Genomic DNA, 19,370 nt, shown 5'->3' with positions numbered 1-19,370 from the left:
TTTAGTGAACTCAAGGACCCTTAATGATGTCAACCCCAACCTTCCTCTTCTGATCCACTGCAGCCAACGGTAAAGCAGATCAAAGTGATAATGATCACTTGTCCATCAATATGTGTGCAAGTTACATGCAGAGCTTGACAGCACCTGTGATGTCAGTTATTACCGGCTCTTAGCTCCGCCCTCTGATCACATTACGGGACGTCATCACAGGTCCTTTATCCTCCTCCTGCATTGAATGAGGAATTGTGAGCAGACTACATTCCCCACAGACCCCTACAGCCTCAGTTACTATGAATACAGCATTACTCAGTGTGGCAGTTTGTACCTGCTTGTGAGACAGCTGTACACCTATGTGGAGACTGCAATGAATGACACCTCACAAATTAACACATACATAGCTCATGTGCTGCCAGGACCTGTGATAAAGGTCTGCCGGAGCTGGAAGCCTGCAGGGCTGTTAGGTGGAAGGCAGCAGGATAGGGTTAACGGGGAGGAGGCTGTTAATTGTAGAAGAGGATGCTGGGAGAAGGCAGGGTCTAGCAGGGAGGGGGGAAAAAAAAGAGCGGTTAGAGCAAGAAAGAATCAGTGCAGCAGAGGAAAAGAGGAAGAAAGAAGCACAGAAGGTTAGAAGAGTGAAGAAAAAAGAATATACCTCGAAGTTCCAGCCAGACCCGAAGAGCCCAGCAGTCAAGCAGGAAGATACCAATCCAGGGAAACACAGCGGTCAGAAGAAGCAGGGAAGAAAGCAAGAAGACCAAGCAGCAGAGGAAGAGCCCGAAGACCACCGACTCACCATTGAAGATGGAGGCACTTATGGTGAAGATCCGGGCAGCGGCGGTTGAAAGGGGTCTGGATTGGCTCGAGCAGCTCTCCGGTGAGGCCCTGGGAGCAGCGGTGGGGACTTCATTGGTGGCGGCAGACGCAGGGACGGCAGCAGGCCAAGCAGCGGCGGCGGGAGGTGCAGAGCCAGGCGGAGAGGTGCGGGCAGCGGGCCAAGTGACGGCGATAGGTGCGGGGCCGGCAGCACCAGCGGGGCCAGCAAATGAGCGGAGGCCGCGTGTACCCGAGAGACTGAGCCCCGAGCACGCTCCCTCACGCAGGCAAAGAGTGCGGAGTTCCTCTCCGCCCCCCCCCCCCCCCCCGCAGCCAGGTGAGTTAGTCTCTGTCTGGTGTGTCCAACAATGTTAACCAGTTAGCTTATGCGGGGGGTAGTATTGGTCAGTTTGCGGCGGTAGGTGGGACGGCCAGGGTGACAGTGGCGGTCCAGACAGAAATGGGATTCGCTTAGACGATAAGGCCAAGGGCGAGGTCTACGTTTTCTTTGAGGGCCCCTTGGGGGCCCACCTGAAAAAAGAGGTTAGGGAAAAGATTTGGAGGGACGAATATGTGGAGATATTCTCCCTCCTCCCCTTGGAAAAATTTAATTTCGACAAGGGGAAAAGGACAGATTTTAAAAAAGAGGAGGAGAAGGAGAAGCGTAGGTGGTGCCTTATACCCCAGACTTTCGCAAATTGGCTGCTGGCGTTTGCTATTTTAGCAAGCGTGATCGGGGAAAAAGCCCTGGACAATTGCTCCGGCCTTTTCTGCTACATGGACTCCATAGGAGAGGCTTATCAGGTGTATGGGGGGGGGGGGGGGGGGGGAGGGGCAGACCTGGCTGCACTATGATGAGCAGTTCAGGCAGCGTAAGGCGGTGCGCCCATCTATCAGATGGGATCACAAAGACATTGGGCTATGGTTGAGAGTTATGGCCCCTGCGCGTTTTGGCCAGCCCTTTCAGGGCAGTGACGGGTCATTCGGCTCGGCCTCCAGTGCAGCAGGGGGACAGGGGGGAGTAGGACCGGGTACTGCTGGCAGTACAACGAGGGTCAATGCAAGTTCGGGGCAACATGCAAGGTCCGTCATGCTTGCTCCCACTGTAGCGCAGGGTCCCATGGGGCAGCTAGATGCTTTAAGAAAGGAAAGGGAAAAGGCCCGGGGGGGGGGGGGGGGGGGGGGGTTTACAAAAAGGGATGACCCCGGTGATTCTGGAAGAGATGGTACCTCATCTAAGTAGGTACCCAGATAGGGAAAAGGCGGAGTTATTGTTTAAGGGTTTTAGGGATGGTTTTCACTTCCCGCCCCCGATTCAAGGGGTACCCTTTTCGTTAAAAAATTTGCGTTCGGCGTTAGAATATCTGGAGGTGGTGACAGAGAAATTAATAAAAGAGGTTAGGGCGCATGGCAGGGCCATTTAAAGAACCGCCGGTGCACGATTTGGTGGTGTCACCATTGGGAGTGGTACCTAAGAAGGACCCGAATAAATTTCGGCTAATTCACCACCTATCATACCCAAAGGGGGTGTCTGTAAATGATGGAATAGACCCTGAGCTATGCTCGGTAGTGTATACATTTGATGCGGCACTTCAGTAGATTCGGAAATGTGGTAGAGGGGCGTTGATGGCGAAGGCTGACATCGAGTCAGCTTTTCGCTTGCTCCCGGTAGCACAGGAAAGTGTGAGGCTCTTAGGGTGTTTTTGGGCAGGGAGTTATTTTGCGGATCGTTGTTTGCCCATGGGATGTTCCATCTCATGTGCATACTTTGAAGTGTTTAGTTCATTTCTAGAGTGGGTAGTGAGGGACACGGCGGCAGTGCAGTTGGTCATTCATTACCTGGATGATTTTTTGTGTGTGGGACCGGGTGGTTCGCCGGTTTGTGTGCGAACTTGCTGGGGACCTTACAATGGGTGGCGAAACGTTTCGGGGTGCCTCTGGCCCCTGAAAAGACGGAGGGGCCCACAACTTGTTTAAGTTTTTTGGGCATCACCATTGATTCAGAGGCAATGGTGTGCCACTTACCGGAGGAAAAATTGAGAAATTTACATGAGGAGGTAGGGGCAGCGCAGGTGGAGAAGATCACGTTGAAAGGGCTGCAGTCGTTGCTAGGCAAGCTGAATTTTGCTTGCAGGATTATGCCTATGGGCCAGGTCTTCTGCAGGAGACTAGCGTCGGCAACGGCAGGGATTCGGGCCCCCCACCACTTTAGCCGTTTGGGGGCTAGTCACAAGGCGGACCTGGCAGTTTGGTCCGCCTTTTTGGAAAAGTACAATGGCAGGTCGGTAATTATGGGGGAGGTCAGTAACAACGTGGACTGGGAGCTCTATACAGATGCAGCAGGAAGAGCGGAGTTCGGGGCCTATTTTCAAGGTAGATGGTGTGCGGGGGAATGGCCGGAACAGTGGAAGCAGGAAGGTTTAGTGCGGAACCTAGTACTATTGGAATTATTTCCAATAGTAGTGGCTATCACACTGTGGGGTAGCCACTTCCGAGATAGGAAAGTGAGATTCCACTGCGACAACATGGGGGTGGTGCAGGTAATTAACAACCTCTCGGCGTCATCCCCCCCAGTGGTTAACCTGCTGTGTCATTTGGTACTGGAGGCCTTGTCGTTAAACATGTGGGTGTTAGCGGTGCACGTTCCAGGTGTCGAGAATTCAATTGCCGATGCTCTCTCACGATTTCAGTGGGAGCGGTTCCGGACACTGGTGCTGAGAAGGAGGGGAGGAAGTGCCCGCATCGAATCTGGAACGTGGTAAGCGAGCAGTGGGGGGCCTGATAGAGCAGTCACTGGCTCGGAGGACGAGGGTGGCATATTGCGCAGTGTGGTGTGAGTGGGAAGAATGGTTGAGGCAGTGTGTGTGGGGGGGGGGGGGAACGTTCGGAGGAGGATAGAGTGGGGTTACTGTTGAGCTGGTTGGGAAGGAGCGCAGAAATAGGACGGTCAGTAGTAAAGGTTAATCAGTTTGTAGCGGGGGTGGCCTTTGGTTTTAAATTACGGGGGGTTGGGGATGTGACGAAGAAATTTCTGGTAAGACAGGCGCTGAAGGGTCTGAGGAGAGGGAATGGGAGGCAGGACACTAGGCGGCCGGTATCCTTTGATGTCTTGGAAAAATTAGGGGGGGGGGGGGCGCGGTCGATGTTATTTGCGGGAAGGAGTTCGAACATCGGTTGTTTAGGGCAGCCTTTTCATTGCCGTTTTTGAGGCCCTACGGGTAAGCGAGTTGGTGTCACCTAGCAAGGTCTCGGTGGGTGGCCTGCAGTCAGAGGACATGAGGTTGGTGGATGGGAGGTTGGAGTTGCTTATCCGTCGGTCCAAGACGGATCAGCAAGGACGGGGTCAGGTGATTCGACTGGGTGAGGTGCCGGGGGCCAGTATGTGCCCGCTGAGAGCCTGGGAGCAGTACAGAAAAGGGTTAGGTTTTTGCACGGGCCCATTGTTGCAGCATGAGAACGGACAGTTTTTTATCGCGTTTTCAGTTTACAGCGGTATTTAAGAAGGCCTTGGAGGTGGCGGGGTTAAACAGTTCACAGTTTGGCTCACACTCATTTAGGGTGGGGGCAGCGACGGAGCTGTCAGTAAGAGGCATGGAGGAGGAGGCGGTAAAGAGAACAGGTCGATGGGAGTCAGGGCGTTTTAAATCGTACGTGCGACCTCACCTGCTTTAAGTTCAAGGCAGGGTTGACCGGAGGGATGAGGGGGGCATTTTGGCGGTTGTTAACTAGATTACTGTTTTATTTTTGCAGATTGTCGTCCAGCCTTAGTATGGATCATGGGACACTCCTGTTTTTTTGGGGAGCGGAGAGAGCGGGGGTACGGCCGAACGGTAGGCAATTGCATTTACCAAGGAGCGAAGCGGTAGTCAGATGGATGGGGATTAGAGCTAAGACTTGGGGTAGCATGTTGGAGGAAGTGGAAAGGAGGGTTAGGTGGGACAGGGCGCCGGATGTCCTGGTCCTACACGCGCGAGGGGGGACACACGATTTGGGGAAAAGGAGGTTCAGGGATCTGTCTAGAGATATAGGGTACGATTTTCTTAGGCTACAAGCGTCATACCCGGGAGTAGTCGTGGTGTGGTCAGAAATAGTACCGAGGAAAGTATGGAGGGGGGCGCTGTCCGAGAAGGGCCTAAATAGAGCGAGGGTCAAGCTAAACAAGGAAGGGTCACGCTTCGTGGGAAGTAAAGGTGGGATAGCGGTTAGACATATAGACCTGGAAAATTAGGTGGGCAATTACTGGAGGTCAGACGGGGTTCATTTAAATGACATTGGCACAGACTTATGGTTGGAGGGAGTGCAGGAGGGCATTGAGCGGGCGCTATTGGTGTGGCAGGCGGCGCAGGCTCAAGGGGGGGGGCGGGGTGGGGGGGGGGTCGAGCCTCGCTTGCTGTGGCGGGGGAGGGGGTCCTTGGATCCCGTGTAGAAGGTCAGTGGGGGGGAAGGCAGGGGCTGCATAGCGCCTTCCCCCCTTTTTGTTATTGGTAAATCGTGGCCTGTCACCTCCTGGGTTACAGGGCGGAGCCCTGATAGTCGGTGGGAGAGGCTAGCCAGGGGTGGCTAGCCGGCCTTGGGGTTGGGAAGATGGCGGCCGGAGGCTAATTGGGAGTGTGATTGGTCTCCCGAGTCTGCCGACCTGCGGCGGGAGGAAAGGTTTATGGAGATAGGCGACGCCTGAGTCAGCCAAGTTGCGGCGGGTGACCGGGACAGCCATTTCCTTGGTTGTGTGAGGCGGCAGGATATTTTGTAGGTGGGTGCTCCAAGATCCTCTTCTCAGGTTTGCCTTGGGGGAATGTTTTTTTACGATGTTTTGAAATGCGTTTTAAAATTTGTATTAATGTTGTTTGTTTTAATAAATGGCTGCTGTGGCCAAATTTTATCCAAACAGATGGTGTCTGTGGTCTTTACGGGTAATGGTAGGTGGGGAAGTTAAGGAGGGTCACAGCGGCGACGACTTCGTTATACCCGGTACATGTCACAGCCATCTGATCAGTCACATGGTCTCTGAGCTAAATGAGGGACTATGGGCAGACTACATCCCCCATAAACCCCGTATCCTCAGTTGCTATGGATACAGCAATACTAAGTCTAGCAGTTTGTAGCTGGTTGTAAGACAGCTGGACACGTGTGGAGAATCCAATAAGTGACACCTCACAAAATGTCCATACATAGCTGGCAGTGCATACTGACCAACAAAATCTAAGCATAGTCCTTCACCACTATCTTCACATCTCCTGAAAGTGATATCATGTCAGCTCAAGTGGTAATGCCGTCAACACCAGTCCAGCCTTCATCTAATCGTGAACTGTTGTCCAGTGTTGAAACAAACTGCGGCTATCATGCAAACATGTCACCACAGAGGGTTGAACGTTGCCGTGAAGCTAATGCAGCTTACATGACACGGTCACAAAACATGGTTTCACCTCAGCCACCAGCTGACATTCGTAAAACACATGCAGCTCATAAAAGCAAAAGCTACAAGTGAACATGGCTCCTCAACGAGCTGCTGAAGTTCGTAAATTACGTGCAGCATATATGTGAAAATGTAGCAGAGCAGTGTGTGTGTATGTATGTAGCAGAGCTGTTTGGCACATTGCGCCATCAGAAATACTGGTACTATTGCAGCGTCTGAGGAGCAGGCCCCAGTCTTGGAGATGGAGAGGAGTTATCCAAAAATGGATAAATGCACCAGGGGTACAAAGGGTGCATCACACAATGCTTGTAGTACTATGGTTAGGCCCCAGAGAGGAGACGTGTTCCTAACAAAGGGGTGAAGCCTACTAGCGCCTCTCAGGAACTTCCTGACCCACCTATGGTCTGCCAGAGAGATTGAAAAATGCCCCCAAGGCCGCAACCTGAACCTTCAAGGTGTTTGAACTTAACCCTTTATCCAAACCTTCCTGAAGAAAGTCTAGAATTCTGGGGATGTCAGGCTGATCTAGTTCCTGAATATCTTGCCCCACCCATTCTGAAAAATTTTCCCAAACCTTCGAATAGATCTTTCTAGTCGAAGGCTTGAGGCTCTCACATATGATTGACACCAGCTTGTTGGATAGACCTAGGCCTAAGAACTTTACCCTCTCAGCATCCAGGTGGTTAATTTGACCCTCTGGACCTTCGGGTAAAACAGTGAGCCTTGACGTAGAGGTCTGGCTTAAACGGCAGGTAAACGGGATCGCCAACACAGAGGGAACCAAGGTCTGTTGGGCCAACAAAGCTACTATTACCGCCGTCCTTGATCCCTATACCTTCCTCAGAATGAGTGGCATTAGGGGCCGGCGCGTGTGCATGTGTAGGGAGGCAGTGGGGAGCATAAGCTACATCCCAGTCCCACGCGTGCGAGTGGGTGTCCGTGCCTACTACCTGGGCCTCTGCGCCCCGAGAGAAGAATAGCCGACACAAGGTGAACAGATTTATTGTGGTGTTCCCCACTTTGTGGCGAGAGATCTGAACTCCTCGGGATGCAATTCCTATTTTCCACTTCCTGTCTGCTGAGGTAATCCGCAGTCATGTTTTTGGCTCCTCTTATGTGAAAGGCTGACAGAGATGGAGTTGCTTGTTCTGCCCAGTATTGGATTTTCCATGCCAATCGCTGGAGAAGAGGATTCCTGGTGGCACCCTGGTGGCAAGTGAGTGATACTGCAGTCATTATCCGAGAGGATCTTAATGTGTCTCCCAACTAATTCTGCATAATAGCTGCATAGGGACTTCTAGACTGCATTTAAGTCCTTAAAGTTGGAGGTATTGGATAGCTCATGAGGACCCCAGGAGCCCTGTATGTGCCTTCTCTGTAAGTAGGCTCCATAGCCTATAGCGCTGGCATCAGTTGTAATCACTACTGCAGGGTCACGGTTCCATTCAGAGACTTGAGAGATTGACTACTGACATCCACCACTGTAGAGAGTACTTGACTCCTGGTGAAATGGCGATTATCTCATTTAGAGAAGCCCGACTCTTGTTTCTCTTTGAGGAGAAGGGCTTGCAACTTACTGCTAATAGACACACCAGTCTTTATATAGGGCTGTATACGCACCTAAAATATGCTGCCGTCTTGAGGGGAGTAGGGAAGAGCATTAAAGGTAGGAATCTAGGATAACACCCAAAGATGTTTTCCTAGGTTCTGGATCTAGGGTGGATTTTTGAGAAAGGATGAGCCAGCCTAAACCCAGCAGTAAAGGGAGGGATCTGTAACTGGGAATCCAAGATTGTGGGGGTTTCCGCCACGAGGAGGAAGTCATCCAGATGAGGGTTAATTATTATCACCAATCCGCGCAAATGTGCTGTCATTTCTATTACCACTTTAGAAAAAGAAAATTGTGGGGTGGAGGAAATCCCAAATGGCAGACAAACAGAAAATGATAAACTGACCCCTCTATCTCTAATGCAAATCTCAAATATTTTTAGGAAGTGGCATGAATGGGGACGGGATAATCAGAATCTTTTAGGTCAACAGTGGCCATGACGCAATCTACACTGTTTAGCGGGGGTCGTAGTTTTGTTTCCATTTTGAATTTCCTGTATATAATAAAGTCGTTCAGGCTTTTTAAGTTTGATTGTTTTATGTGAACCGTCTGGTTTTGGCACTAGAAAAAAAATGGGAAATAAAACCCCTTCTGGAAGTCTTGTTCAGGAAAAGGGATGATGGCCCCTAACATTAACAGATTTTGGACCCCTGTATGTAAAGATTATTAGATGGAAAGAGATTGTAGAGGAGTTATCAGAAATCTTCTGGGAGGCAGGGAGCTAAACTCAATCCTGTAACCTTCAGTTATCAGACTTAATACCCATTCACTAGCAGTAATGTTCCACCATTCACTATGAAATTAGGATAATCTCCCACCCACTTGTTGGGGGCAGCAGGACCAGGATTGTCTGATGGGTCCTTACCCCTTCCTCCTTTGGGATAGGACCATTTTCCAGTTTTCCCTTTCCCCACATATCCAGAGGATGAGGGACAAGGTGGGAACAGCCTATTAGGGGGGTCTATCTACTGTTAGCACTTGACTTTTGTCTGCTGCCTTCTCCAACATGAGATCCAGATCTGGGCCAAAAATATGACCCTGAAAAAGGAAGGGCGCAAAGTTTGTTCTTGGATGAGGCATCTCCCGACCAGGCCTTCACCCAAATAGCTCTTCTGGCGATGTTAGACAGGGCTGCTAAACGGGCCCGAAGCGGAAAATAGGAGTTGCTGTTTAAAGTCCTTTGATATTATTGGACTATGTTCCATGTACTGCCATTCATTTAGGATCAGGCGTCTCAGTGTAGCGTTTACTGGGAATACCGGTAAAAACATCTAGTCCTGTATAGAACAAGGCTGCCGGTCTCCTCTACTTGCACGGTTTTACACACCACTTTAAGGAGCTGGTCCAGGTCAGTAGAAGAGAAGAAGTACTTTTTTTCCTCCTGAACTTCCTCACTCAGTTCCCCTATAGAGAGGTTGTCCACCATGTCAGATTCAGAGCCTGATGCCGCAAGAACTGTCCTTCTTGCAAAAGAAGACCTGGTTGTAGGTTAGAAAAGGAAGAGTATTGGACCTCCTCTCGTACTATAGTCAAAATATCTGTCATTATAGTGACTTTCTCCTCCTGCAAAATTTTGAACGTACAGAATGCACAAAGTAGTTTAGTGTACATGTCATCTAACCGCTTTAGGCACATTGGGCACTTTTTGCTACTCCTCTTGGCCTTTCTAGGTTTCTGTATATCCCTGTCCTGCAAGACATGGAATACAGTTGTTAAGTGTTTGTGTCATGGTGCAGGTGCATTGGTCAGCCCACTGGACCACTGTTCGGGGAGTCTGATTTCTCTCTGGCGGGCATCCCAGACCTACAGAATCCTTTAATGGTACTGGAGGATCAGGTGACAGTCACTGCAAACCACCAGCAGAACTCTCCTTGTAGCTGCTGGACTTTAAATTTTGCGTTTTCTCCAGTACAATTATGCCAATACCAAATTGTATTTTTTTTTCTCTTTTTCACTTTAAAAAAAAAAAAAAAAAAAGTAATACACGTTTAACCCATTCCCGCTGCAGGGCGTAAGTTTACGTCCTGGGAGCGGGGTACTTCCCGCAACAGGGCGTAAACTTACGTCCTGGAGATAGCGCTGGATCATATGTGATCCAGCGCTATCCCGCAGCGGGAGCCGGCTGTCAGTCACAGCCGGTGTCTCGCTGCAGCAGCGGGGGGACATCGGAGATGCGCCCGCCACTTTTAACCCCTTCCCTGCCGCGATCTAAGTAGATCGCGGCAGGGGAAGAGTTCACAGCGGGAGCGCGGCTCCCTCTGTGTCTCCGGCCGGAACTCGCGATGTCATCGCGAGAGCCCGGCCTGTCACCATGGCAACAGGACGCCAGACACTGGCGTCCTGTATTGCCTATGCCTGAGATCGCTGTATGAGCGATAAGGCATGGGAGAGCAGTAGCTCTGCCATGCCTTATGACAGCGATCATCAGGGCAGTGATTAAAGTCCCTTAGAGGGACACAAACAGTGTAAAAAAAAGAAAGATTTAAAAAATGAATTAAAAAAAATGTAAAAAAAAAAAAAGAGTAAAAAAAACCATTTTTTATGCTTTTTCTCAGATTAGCATAAAAAAAAGGTAAAAAAAAAATAAAACCCCACATATTTGGTATTGTCGCGTCCGTAACGATGCGTACAATAAGTTGCACATGCTTTTGACTGTGCACCGAAAAAAACGCTAAAAAAAAAGCTAAAAAACTGAGGCAAAATGCTCATTTTTAGCATTTTGCCTCACTAAAAACGCTATAAAAGTGATCAAAAAAGTCGTATGTACGCCAAAATGGTACCAATAAAATCTACAGCTCGTCTCGCAAAAAATAAGCCCTCATAGAGCTCTGTACATCAAAAAATAAAAAAGTTACGTGACTTTGAATGCAGCAATTTAGAATAGAAAAAAGATTTCCAAAAAAAAGGGTTTTTATTGCAGAAAAGTGGGAAAACCTAAAAAAAATGTTAGAATTTTGGTATCGTTGTAACCGTACCGGTCTGCAGAAAAAATGGAAAGTCTCATTTATGCTGCATGATTAACGGTGTAAAAAAAAAAAAAAAAAAAAATCTATGGCAGAGTTGATGCGTTTTCTCTCTCTGCTATCATTAAAAAGAAAAAAAAAATTTACAATATAGTCTATGTACCCAAAATTGGCATCGATAAAAACTACAGTTCGCCACGCAAAAAACAAGCCCTTATACGGCCGCGTCCACGGAAAAATAAAAAAGTTATGGCTTTTGAAAAATGGAGATGGAAAAATACCAAAAAAAAAATCGCTTGGTCCTCAACGCCAAAATAGGCCATGTCATGAAGGGGTTAAAATCACCCTCCTTTTGCCATATCTATAATAAAAAAAAAAAATCTAAGATCAAAAGAAAAAAATACATATTTGGTATCGCTGCATCCGTAAATGTCTGATCTATCAAAATAGTGCATTATTTACCCCGCACGGTAAACGTAGTCCGAAAAAAAATAAAGAACGCCACAAATGCACTTTTTCAGTCACGCTATCTCCCAGAAAAAAATGCTATAAAAAGCGAACAAAAACTTGTATGTATTTCAAAATGGTACCAACGTTAACTACAGGACATCCAGCACAAAATGAGCCCTTGCTCAAGTACGTCGATGGAAAAATAAAAAGTTATTGCGCGCAGAAGATGACCGCAGAAAAAAAAAAATAATGTCTTTGAAATAAAATACAAGTGCTACAGTAAAAAAAAAAGGTCTACACATTTGGTATCGAAGTAATCGTACTGACCTGTAGAATAAAGTTATGTCATTTTTGTTGCAGTTTGTGCGCCGTAGAAACAAAACGCACTGAAGGGTGGTGGAATGTCATTTTTCTTTCATTTTACTCCACTTAGATTTGTGTAAAAGTTTTTCAGTACATTATATGGTACTTTAAATAGCACCATTGAAAAATACAACTTGTCACGCAAAAAACAAGCCCTCATACAGCGACGTCGATGAGTAAATAGAGGATAAAAAGAAATGGGGGAAGAAAAAAAAAAGGACCCTGTCATTAAGGGGTTAAACAATGTACTAACTTCCTTCTCTGGGTTATTCCGATGCAGGGATACCACATGCGTAATTTAATTTTTAATTTTTCACAAGGTAAAGGGACACAAGTGTTTTGAATTTTATTTTTTTAAATCTTTTCCTTTTTTTCCCCCCTTTTTTTTAAAATTTTCGTCCCTTTAGGGGACTTCCACAGAGACCCATCAGGACTCCCTGATCACATTCTGGGGTGGGGTGGGGGGGGGGGGGGTCCCTTGGTGACAGCCCTTTACATGCTGCAGTCACAATTTGCAACGTTTGAATAAACTTTCAGCTCGGTTGGAGAGAACCACCACAAAGTATTTCTTGCTCCGGAGGACAATACGGACAGCAGGCGGTTGGGTTGCAATGGGCACCGTGTAATAGTTTATTGGCACTGCAGGGGTATTGAACACTTGTTTCAAAAAAAAAACAAAAAAACACTTATTAGAGTGAGTGGACCCCAGCATGCAACAACTGTTTTCTATAAACAAACATTAAAGTTCATATTGTCAGCGTTTCAGGGAGGGGGGAATCTTCTAAAAGCAGAGGATAAAAACAGGAACGCTTACATGTTTCAAGCCTAGTTAGTGGTATAGAGATGGATATTCAGGATACAATGCAGCAGAAGGAGATACAAAAATATACAATATTTATGAACATAAGGAAAGTTATACGGACAACTACATTGTAAAGGTTACATCTTAGAGTATGTTCACACATGCAGCAGAATTTCCACAATGGAGAATTTCATGGCAAATTTCACAGAACTTCTGCATCTAAAGCAGTCAAAATCCGCTGCGTGTCTGCAGATTTCAGAAGTTATGGCGCTCCCCTCACCTCCACAGTCTGCACACCATCAGCACCCCACTGAAAATTGCCATATACTTACTGACACAGGAGGGCAGACATGTGCATCACCTCAGCATGCAGGTAACCAAAATGCCAAATGAGGGAGCCAGTTACACTACCTCCTAATATAGAGGGGGTGGCTGCTTAGTGCATACTCCTACAGAGTAGTAACTATAGGGTGTCAGACCTTCTGATACACATAGTGCATTGTGCAGGCTAGCAACCTATAAGTGACGATCTATCAGTTCAGCGGTCTGCCCTGCACCTTAAAGGGTGAGCCACATTGGTACTGGCACCCTGGGTTCCCCTGGTGTCTGGAAGCCGCACTGCATGTGAATAATGCAGAATAAATGAGAGGTATTAGATGGATTTGGGCTGGCTGCCTGAAAGTTTTCAGCATTTATAATCTACACCATGGGTCTGCACCACGCCCACAGCGTGTAGATGAGGTTTTGAAAATCCACTTTGCTGATACAATAAACGCTGCAGACTTTCCTTGCAGAAATTGCGCTCATAGCAAATCCGCCCCGAAGGGAACGCAGCCTAATAAGTGCCCATTCTAAAGATTTTCTAGATATTCTCTACAGTTGGGATTTGAGGATATCCTACAGAGAGAGAAGACCCGTGACCATTACAGGAGCTGTCGAGGTACCTCAAGGACTGGAGCTAAGATAAACGGGTGTGGATTTACCACAGCCAATCACAATGCAGTTTTACCAGAAGAGGTAAAGAAGTGAAAGCTGTGCTGTGATGGCAAGAAGGTTCTTATTCTTTTAGAGAGTTTTGACAAGTGAGCCCCAACACACCACACCGCCTATCAGACAGTGAGACGAATCCACACTGTCACGTGTTGTCTGCAGGGTATTCCAGGACTGGCAAGTGGGGGAGAGTTTAAGAAATCCACAGCCTGACATTTAATACGGCAGTTTACCACAAAGGTCACCTCTTCAGATGAGCAAGGCAAGATCACAGGCAAAGCAGGGGGATTGCAGACAGACCAAGGCAGCCGCAGTCGGCCAACATCCCACCCACGTTTGCGGTTTCTGTGCCAACGTCACACAGATTCAAAAAAAAGATTAAAGGCGATCATAAGGGTGACTACCCACTAGCGGTTTTTTTTTGCTGCAAATTCAGTGCGGTTTTTTTTCCAATTGTCAATGGGACTTTCTAATGGTAAAAACGCAATGCACCAAAGACACAAGTCGCGTTGCGTTTTTAAGATTCGAAAGTCCCATTGACAATTGGAAAACAACGCAGCGAATTTGCAGCGAAAAAAAACCCGCTAGTGGGTAGGCACCCTAAGGGTGCATTCAGACGACCGTATATCGGCTGGGTTTTCATGCCGGCCGATATACGGCGTCTCTCCCTGCAGGGGGGGGAGGCTGGAAGAGTCGGGAGCAGTGCTCTGAGCTCCCACCCCCCCCCCTGCACTATTTTCAATGAGGAGAGGAGAGGTGGGGGCGGAGCTAATTCCCGGAACTTAGCCCCGCCCCTGCCCCACCTCCTCTCATTGCAAATAATGCAGAGGGGCGGAGAGGAGGCAGAGAGGGGGCGGAAGCTCGTGGACTGCTCCCGACTCTTCCAGCCTCCTCCCCCTGCAGAGAGAGACGCCGTATATCGGTCGTCTGAATGCACCCTTAGGCAGCGCTAGATGCCTTTCATGGAGCATCACTTACTACAAGGCCATAAAGGACACATTCACAAGGGGCCGGTTGGATGCAGTACAGATCGCATCATAGGAACGGCACAGGGTTTTGCAAGGCTTGCAGAAAAGAATAAGGGCCTGCGTCATACGTGTATTTGCGCAATTTTTTGCGCTCACGATATACAGTGAGTAGAACCCAGGGATATCTATTTTCCTGTGCACAAAAATGTGCACATATTGAACCAATTACCTTAATGTATGGGAGCATGCTTACAGGGTTTTTTTCCCCCACACACAGGTTCGCATCATTTGCACATGCAAAAAAAGTACAGTAAAACTTGCAGATGTGCACACAAATTTGCGATGCCCATTACACTAATATGCGGCACAAAGGTGCGCATGCCCGAGTGACACTGGTCTAAGTACCGCAAAGTCACTTTTTTCTGACACTGTTTTCAACCACATTCAAACCGCCCCGTGTGAATGACTTCCCAATATCCAACTTGGCTATCCACCCAACAACTGACAAGTCTAGTGAGTAGCGGAGACCCCCTTCACGCTCATCTAACAGCAGCCACAGTTCTGACTCCTGTCTAGTGGCCGGTGCTTGCAATTGCAGGCTAGGGTCCCAGTGATTCCAATGACAGCTGCACCTGCAACCCCCCACCATGGCGTATCCAAATGCGGACAGCCGGCGATGCCTGGAAAACCCCTTTAAATGTTAACAGTTGAAAACAGGGTGGTTCTGGCGCATCCTTAAAGCATTTCCGAACTGCAGCAATATAAATAAAATAAATGCAGTTTTTAAGTACGCTTTTAGTTTTTTTGCTGCAGTTCAGAAGTGAACGCCAAGTGTGAACGCCGCCTTCCGAGATCTGGAACGCGAGTGCCTAGCGCGGTTTCTGAACACAACTTTGGCGCGGCTTCAGCTATTTTCTGGTTGCCTTCGGGATTCTGTAACCACAAACACCTTCCATCTGTGAAGTGTTCCCTGTAATTATGAATTAGGACAGATTTATTACACTTTCTTTAAACTCACCAAATAATGAAAAGTGGTTTTACAATTCCTTCAGCTGCCAAACCAATAAATCATCTTCTCACTCACAGAAGAGACAGACCCGCCTGCAGCTCCTCATGGCGGGAGGTGGCTGATTTAAATAATTCCCAGCACCCCGTCAATCAGCCAGCGGGCGGCTCACCTGCAGACTCAGGTGTGCATGATGGGAATAGTGGCGGCCCTCACACCTGCAGGGTTCTGAGACCGCCAGCAGGTAAGGCCTCCTTCACACGGGTGATGCGGTTTTATACTGGCAGCATTGTGGCCAAAAAAGCATAAACAGGAAAAAGCTGCGATCAAGTCGTGGCCAAAATTTGCGTTTTCTCATCTATTCGCATAAGTGGCTGCAGTTTATGTACACCGCAGCATGAAAAACCCTCAGTCAGTGTAAATCCTCAGCATGGCCTCCAAGGGTTAACTAGAGCCAACTGTAATGTTTTCGCAGCGCTGGCTACAACTAAACTTCCTCCCCCATCCTTTTATAGCAGCTCCAAGAGAAATCTATGGGAGCCACCAGCATATATCGGCTGAAAGATAGGGCAAGACCTATATTTTCCAGCGGCGTATAAAATTGGCCACCATATTCGGTCGCTAATGTCCAATAATTTCTGGTGCAACGTTTTTACGCGGCTAGAAATCGGTCATGTGAATGAATGCATCGGAAACCAATGCTTCAGATGATCACGATGTTTTTAAGCTGCTAAAAACCGCATGTGTGCAGCAGCCCTAAGGCCTCATGTCCACGGGGAAAATAAGAATTAAAATCCGCAGCGTTTTTCCCGCACGTGGATCCGCGCCTCATAGGAATGCATTGACCACCCGCGGGTAGATAAACACCCACGGATGGTAATTAAAAAATTTCTGAAGCATGAAAAAAAATGGACATGCTCCATTTTAGTGCGAATCACGCGTGTGGGAGCTCATAGAACACATGGCTCAATTGATCTCCCGCGTGAAAAATAAAAGACAATTACAGTGCATCTGCAGCCCAAATCCGCGTTACAAATCCGCAGCGGATCTGATTTTTCCCGTGGACATGAGGCCTAAGGGTCATTAATGGAAGGAGGGGATGAATTATGGACAGAACGGATCCTCTTTCTTAGATTCCCTGCTGGTGTTGGCTTCAAAAACTATATCAAAAAACCTGAACAAACCCTGCAGGTGTGACCGCAGCTGGAGGACGGTTGTTACTGCTAAATCCCCTGCTGGTGTTGGCTTCAATGTTGTGCATCTTAAGGCTCCATCACACAACATGCAGAGAATAGAGCTTATAGATTTCAATGACTTTGTTCCCATTTAGCACACCTGCAGTGCGGACGTGTCACAGGTAGCAGCGCACCAAGCGCCAGCAGTAGGTCATCCGGATTTGCTGTCACATATTTTGTATTCTTAGTAAGTCCGGATCCATATTTGCCCAATAGAAAAGATTACCGATGATGCAAAAACCAACAGTAGCGCAGCAGCTGACAGATGGAGGACAGATTTTTTTTTTAGAAAAGTAACTTTACAAACGAAAGTAGTAATTAGCTGCTTTGGCTGCACATGAGGGATCGCTACTGTAAAAGTTGCATATTGACGATAATCGGAAGTCACGCAATATATAACATTATACAAAAGGCAAGGCACTGGAATGTGCTGCGCCAAAGCACATCTGTCGTCGTGACTATGTCTTTTACGAGGGGCTGCTGTTAAGTCTTTGGCTTTGTGTTCTTTTTTTGTTTCTATGGTAACGAATGTTATATCACATGAAAGCCTTATGTGTCTAATATATGTTTTCAAAATGTTGTGTTTGTAGCTTATGGCAACAGTGATCTCGGCACGCAGGAAAACAAAATGGCGGAGTCTAAGGCGATATTCCCAGCAAATGAGAGCAGAGGAGTGATAAAATTCTTGTTTCTGCAAGGAAAGTCCGCGAAGGATATTCATGGTGATATGTCGCAGACATTGGGCGATCAATGCCCTCCATATTCTACAGTTAAGTACTGGGTGGCCGAATTTAAAACGGGCCACTTCAGCGCCAATGATGAGGAACGTCCTGGACGACTGAGAGAGGTTGTTGTTCCGGAGATCGTCGATGCTGTGCACAACCTCATACTGGAGAATCTGCGAATTTCAGCTGAAGGAATAGCAGACATCATGGGGATTTCTGGTGAACGTGTTTGTGTCATTATCCATGAACATTTGGACATGTAGGAGCTCTCTGCAAAGTGGGTCCCCAAATGTTTGACAACAGATCAGAAAAGCATGCGAGTGAAAACTTCCCGGTCTATTTGTCACCGTTTCCGGACTGATAAGAACTTCCTGGATCGACTGGTCACTATGGAATGAGACCCGGATTTATTTGTATGACCCTGAAACCAAGGAGCAGTCAAGAGTGGAGGCACAGTGGTTCTCAGCAAAAATCAGCCACTAAGGTGATGGCGTCTGTGTTCTAGGATAAGGAGGGCGAGCTGCTAGTGGACTACCATCAAAATGGTTCCACCATCAATGCAAGGTATTACATTGAACTTTTGGACCAATTGAAGGCACCTCTGAAGGCCAAAAGGCGCGGCAAGGTGTACAAAGGAATCTTGTTCCTGCAAGACAACGCCTCCGCTCACACTGCACAAGCAACCACGGCAAAAGTGGTGGAGCTAGGCTTCCAGCTGGTTGACGACCCACCTTATTCACCAGATCTAGCTCCCTCTGACTATCATCTGTTTTCAAACCTGAAGAAATACTTCAAGGGTACCAAATTTCACACCATTTCTGATGCCTTCTTTTTGCAAGGCTTACAGAACTTGGAATACCGATGTAAGAAGTGTGACATCAGTGGAGAGTATGTGGAATAAATGTAAAGTTTCATCTTCCTATCTCGTTGCTTTCTGGGTAAAGCCAAAGACTTATCAACACCCCCTCATAGGTCCATGACGTGACACTAGCGCTCTGGTAGGAGAAGCAATAATAGTATTATCATGTCTCCATCTAAGGGTGGCTTCACGTGAGCGGGTTGGACTGTGCATGTGGGATCCCGCAGCAGACGGCGCCCCTGCGTACCTATGATTTCTGCATTGCAGATGATTGCAGTGGCTCGCCGTTGGTCTTGAGCAGTACAGATTATTTTTTTCAATATTTGTATTTTTTGCGCTGTTGCTAGGTGGATACCTGCGGCCAATACACAATGTTAATTGTGGATCGCCTGCGTATTAGACGGTCTCCATTCACTTTAATGGAGTCCATCTGCGCGGAGTCTGCAGCAAAATAGAGCATATCAACACATTTCACCTACCCTAAACTATCCGCCATGTACGTCAGTCACACTCCGTATAGTCCACACACACTAGTCCTATGAGACCAGTCTCACATGTCTTGCAGCTGTTATCGCCCCAGGTCTATGGCGTTGTCTGGGAGGGAGCTGTGCCGTCTAAATCCCCATAGTCTATATTGGCGCATAACGCGCGCAGAGAAAAAGACGCAGTTGAGTGGCCCAATAGAAATCAATGGCCTTATAGCACCACTTATTACGCGTGTGAACAATACATACATAACATGCGGGCGACATACGCCCATGTGAGTGGAACCCTACGGTTGTAGTCAGTAGTGCTGTTAGGGCTCACAATTTGCTGTAAAAGGATATAAAGTTATCTGCTATTCTCTAACTTTTCTCTGCAATTTTTGGTGAGTCAATTGAAACGAGTTGAGCGCTGGTGCACATATGCATTATCCTCTCCATTTGTGAGGGGACCTTCGTGACTCCCATTCTCGGGTCTGATGGTTGTCCTAGCAGTCAGACCCCCACCCATCATAGATGTATGCCTTAGGCTGTATGTACATGGGAAGCGCAATGTCCAAGAAAATCGCACCGATATTGCACTTGTTTAACCTGCGATGTTCAAGCTTCTGCGATGCGATTCCGTGTGAGCAATGTGTATCGCGCTTTTCCCATGCAGTTCCTACACATATGAAAAATATCATGTTCCAGTA

This window comes from Eleutherodactylus coqui, chromosome 7 (genome assembly GCF_035609145.1).
Source record: "Eleutherodactylus coqui strain aEleCoq1 chromosome 7, aEleCoq1.hap1, whole genome shotgun sequence".
NCBI classification, from domain to species: Eukaryota; Metazoa; Chordata; class Amphibia; order Anura; family Eleutherodactylidae; genus Eleutherodactylus; species Eleutherodactylus coqui.
The sequence above is the reverse complement of the archived record's forward strand: the minus strand, read 5'-3'. Positions refer to the sequence as shown.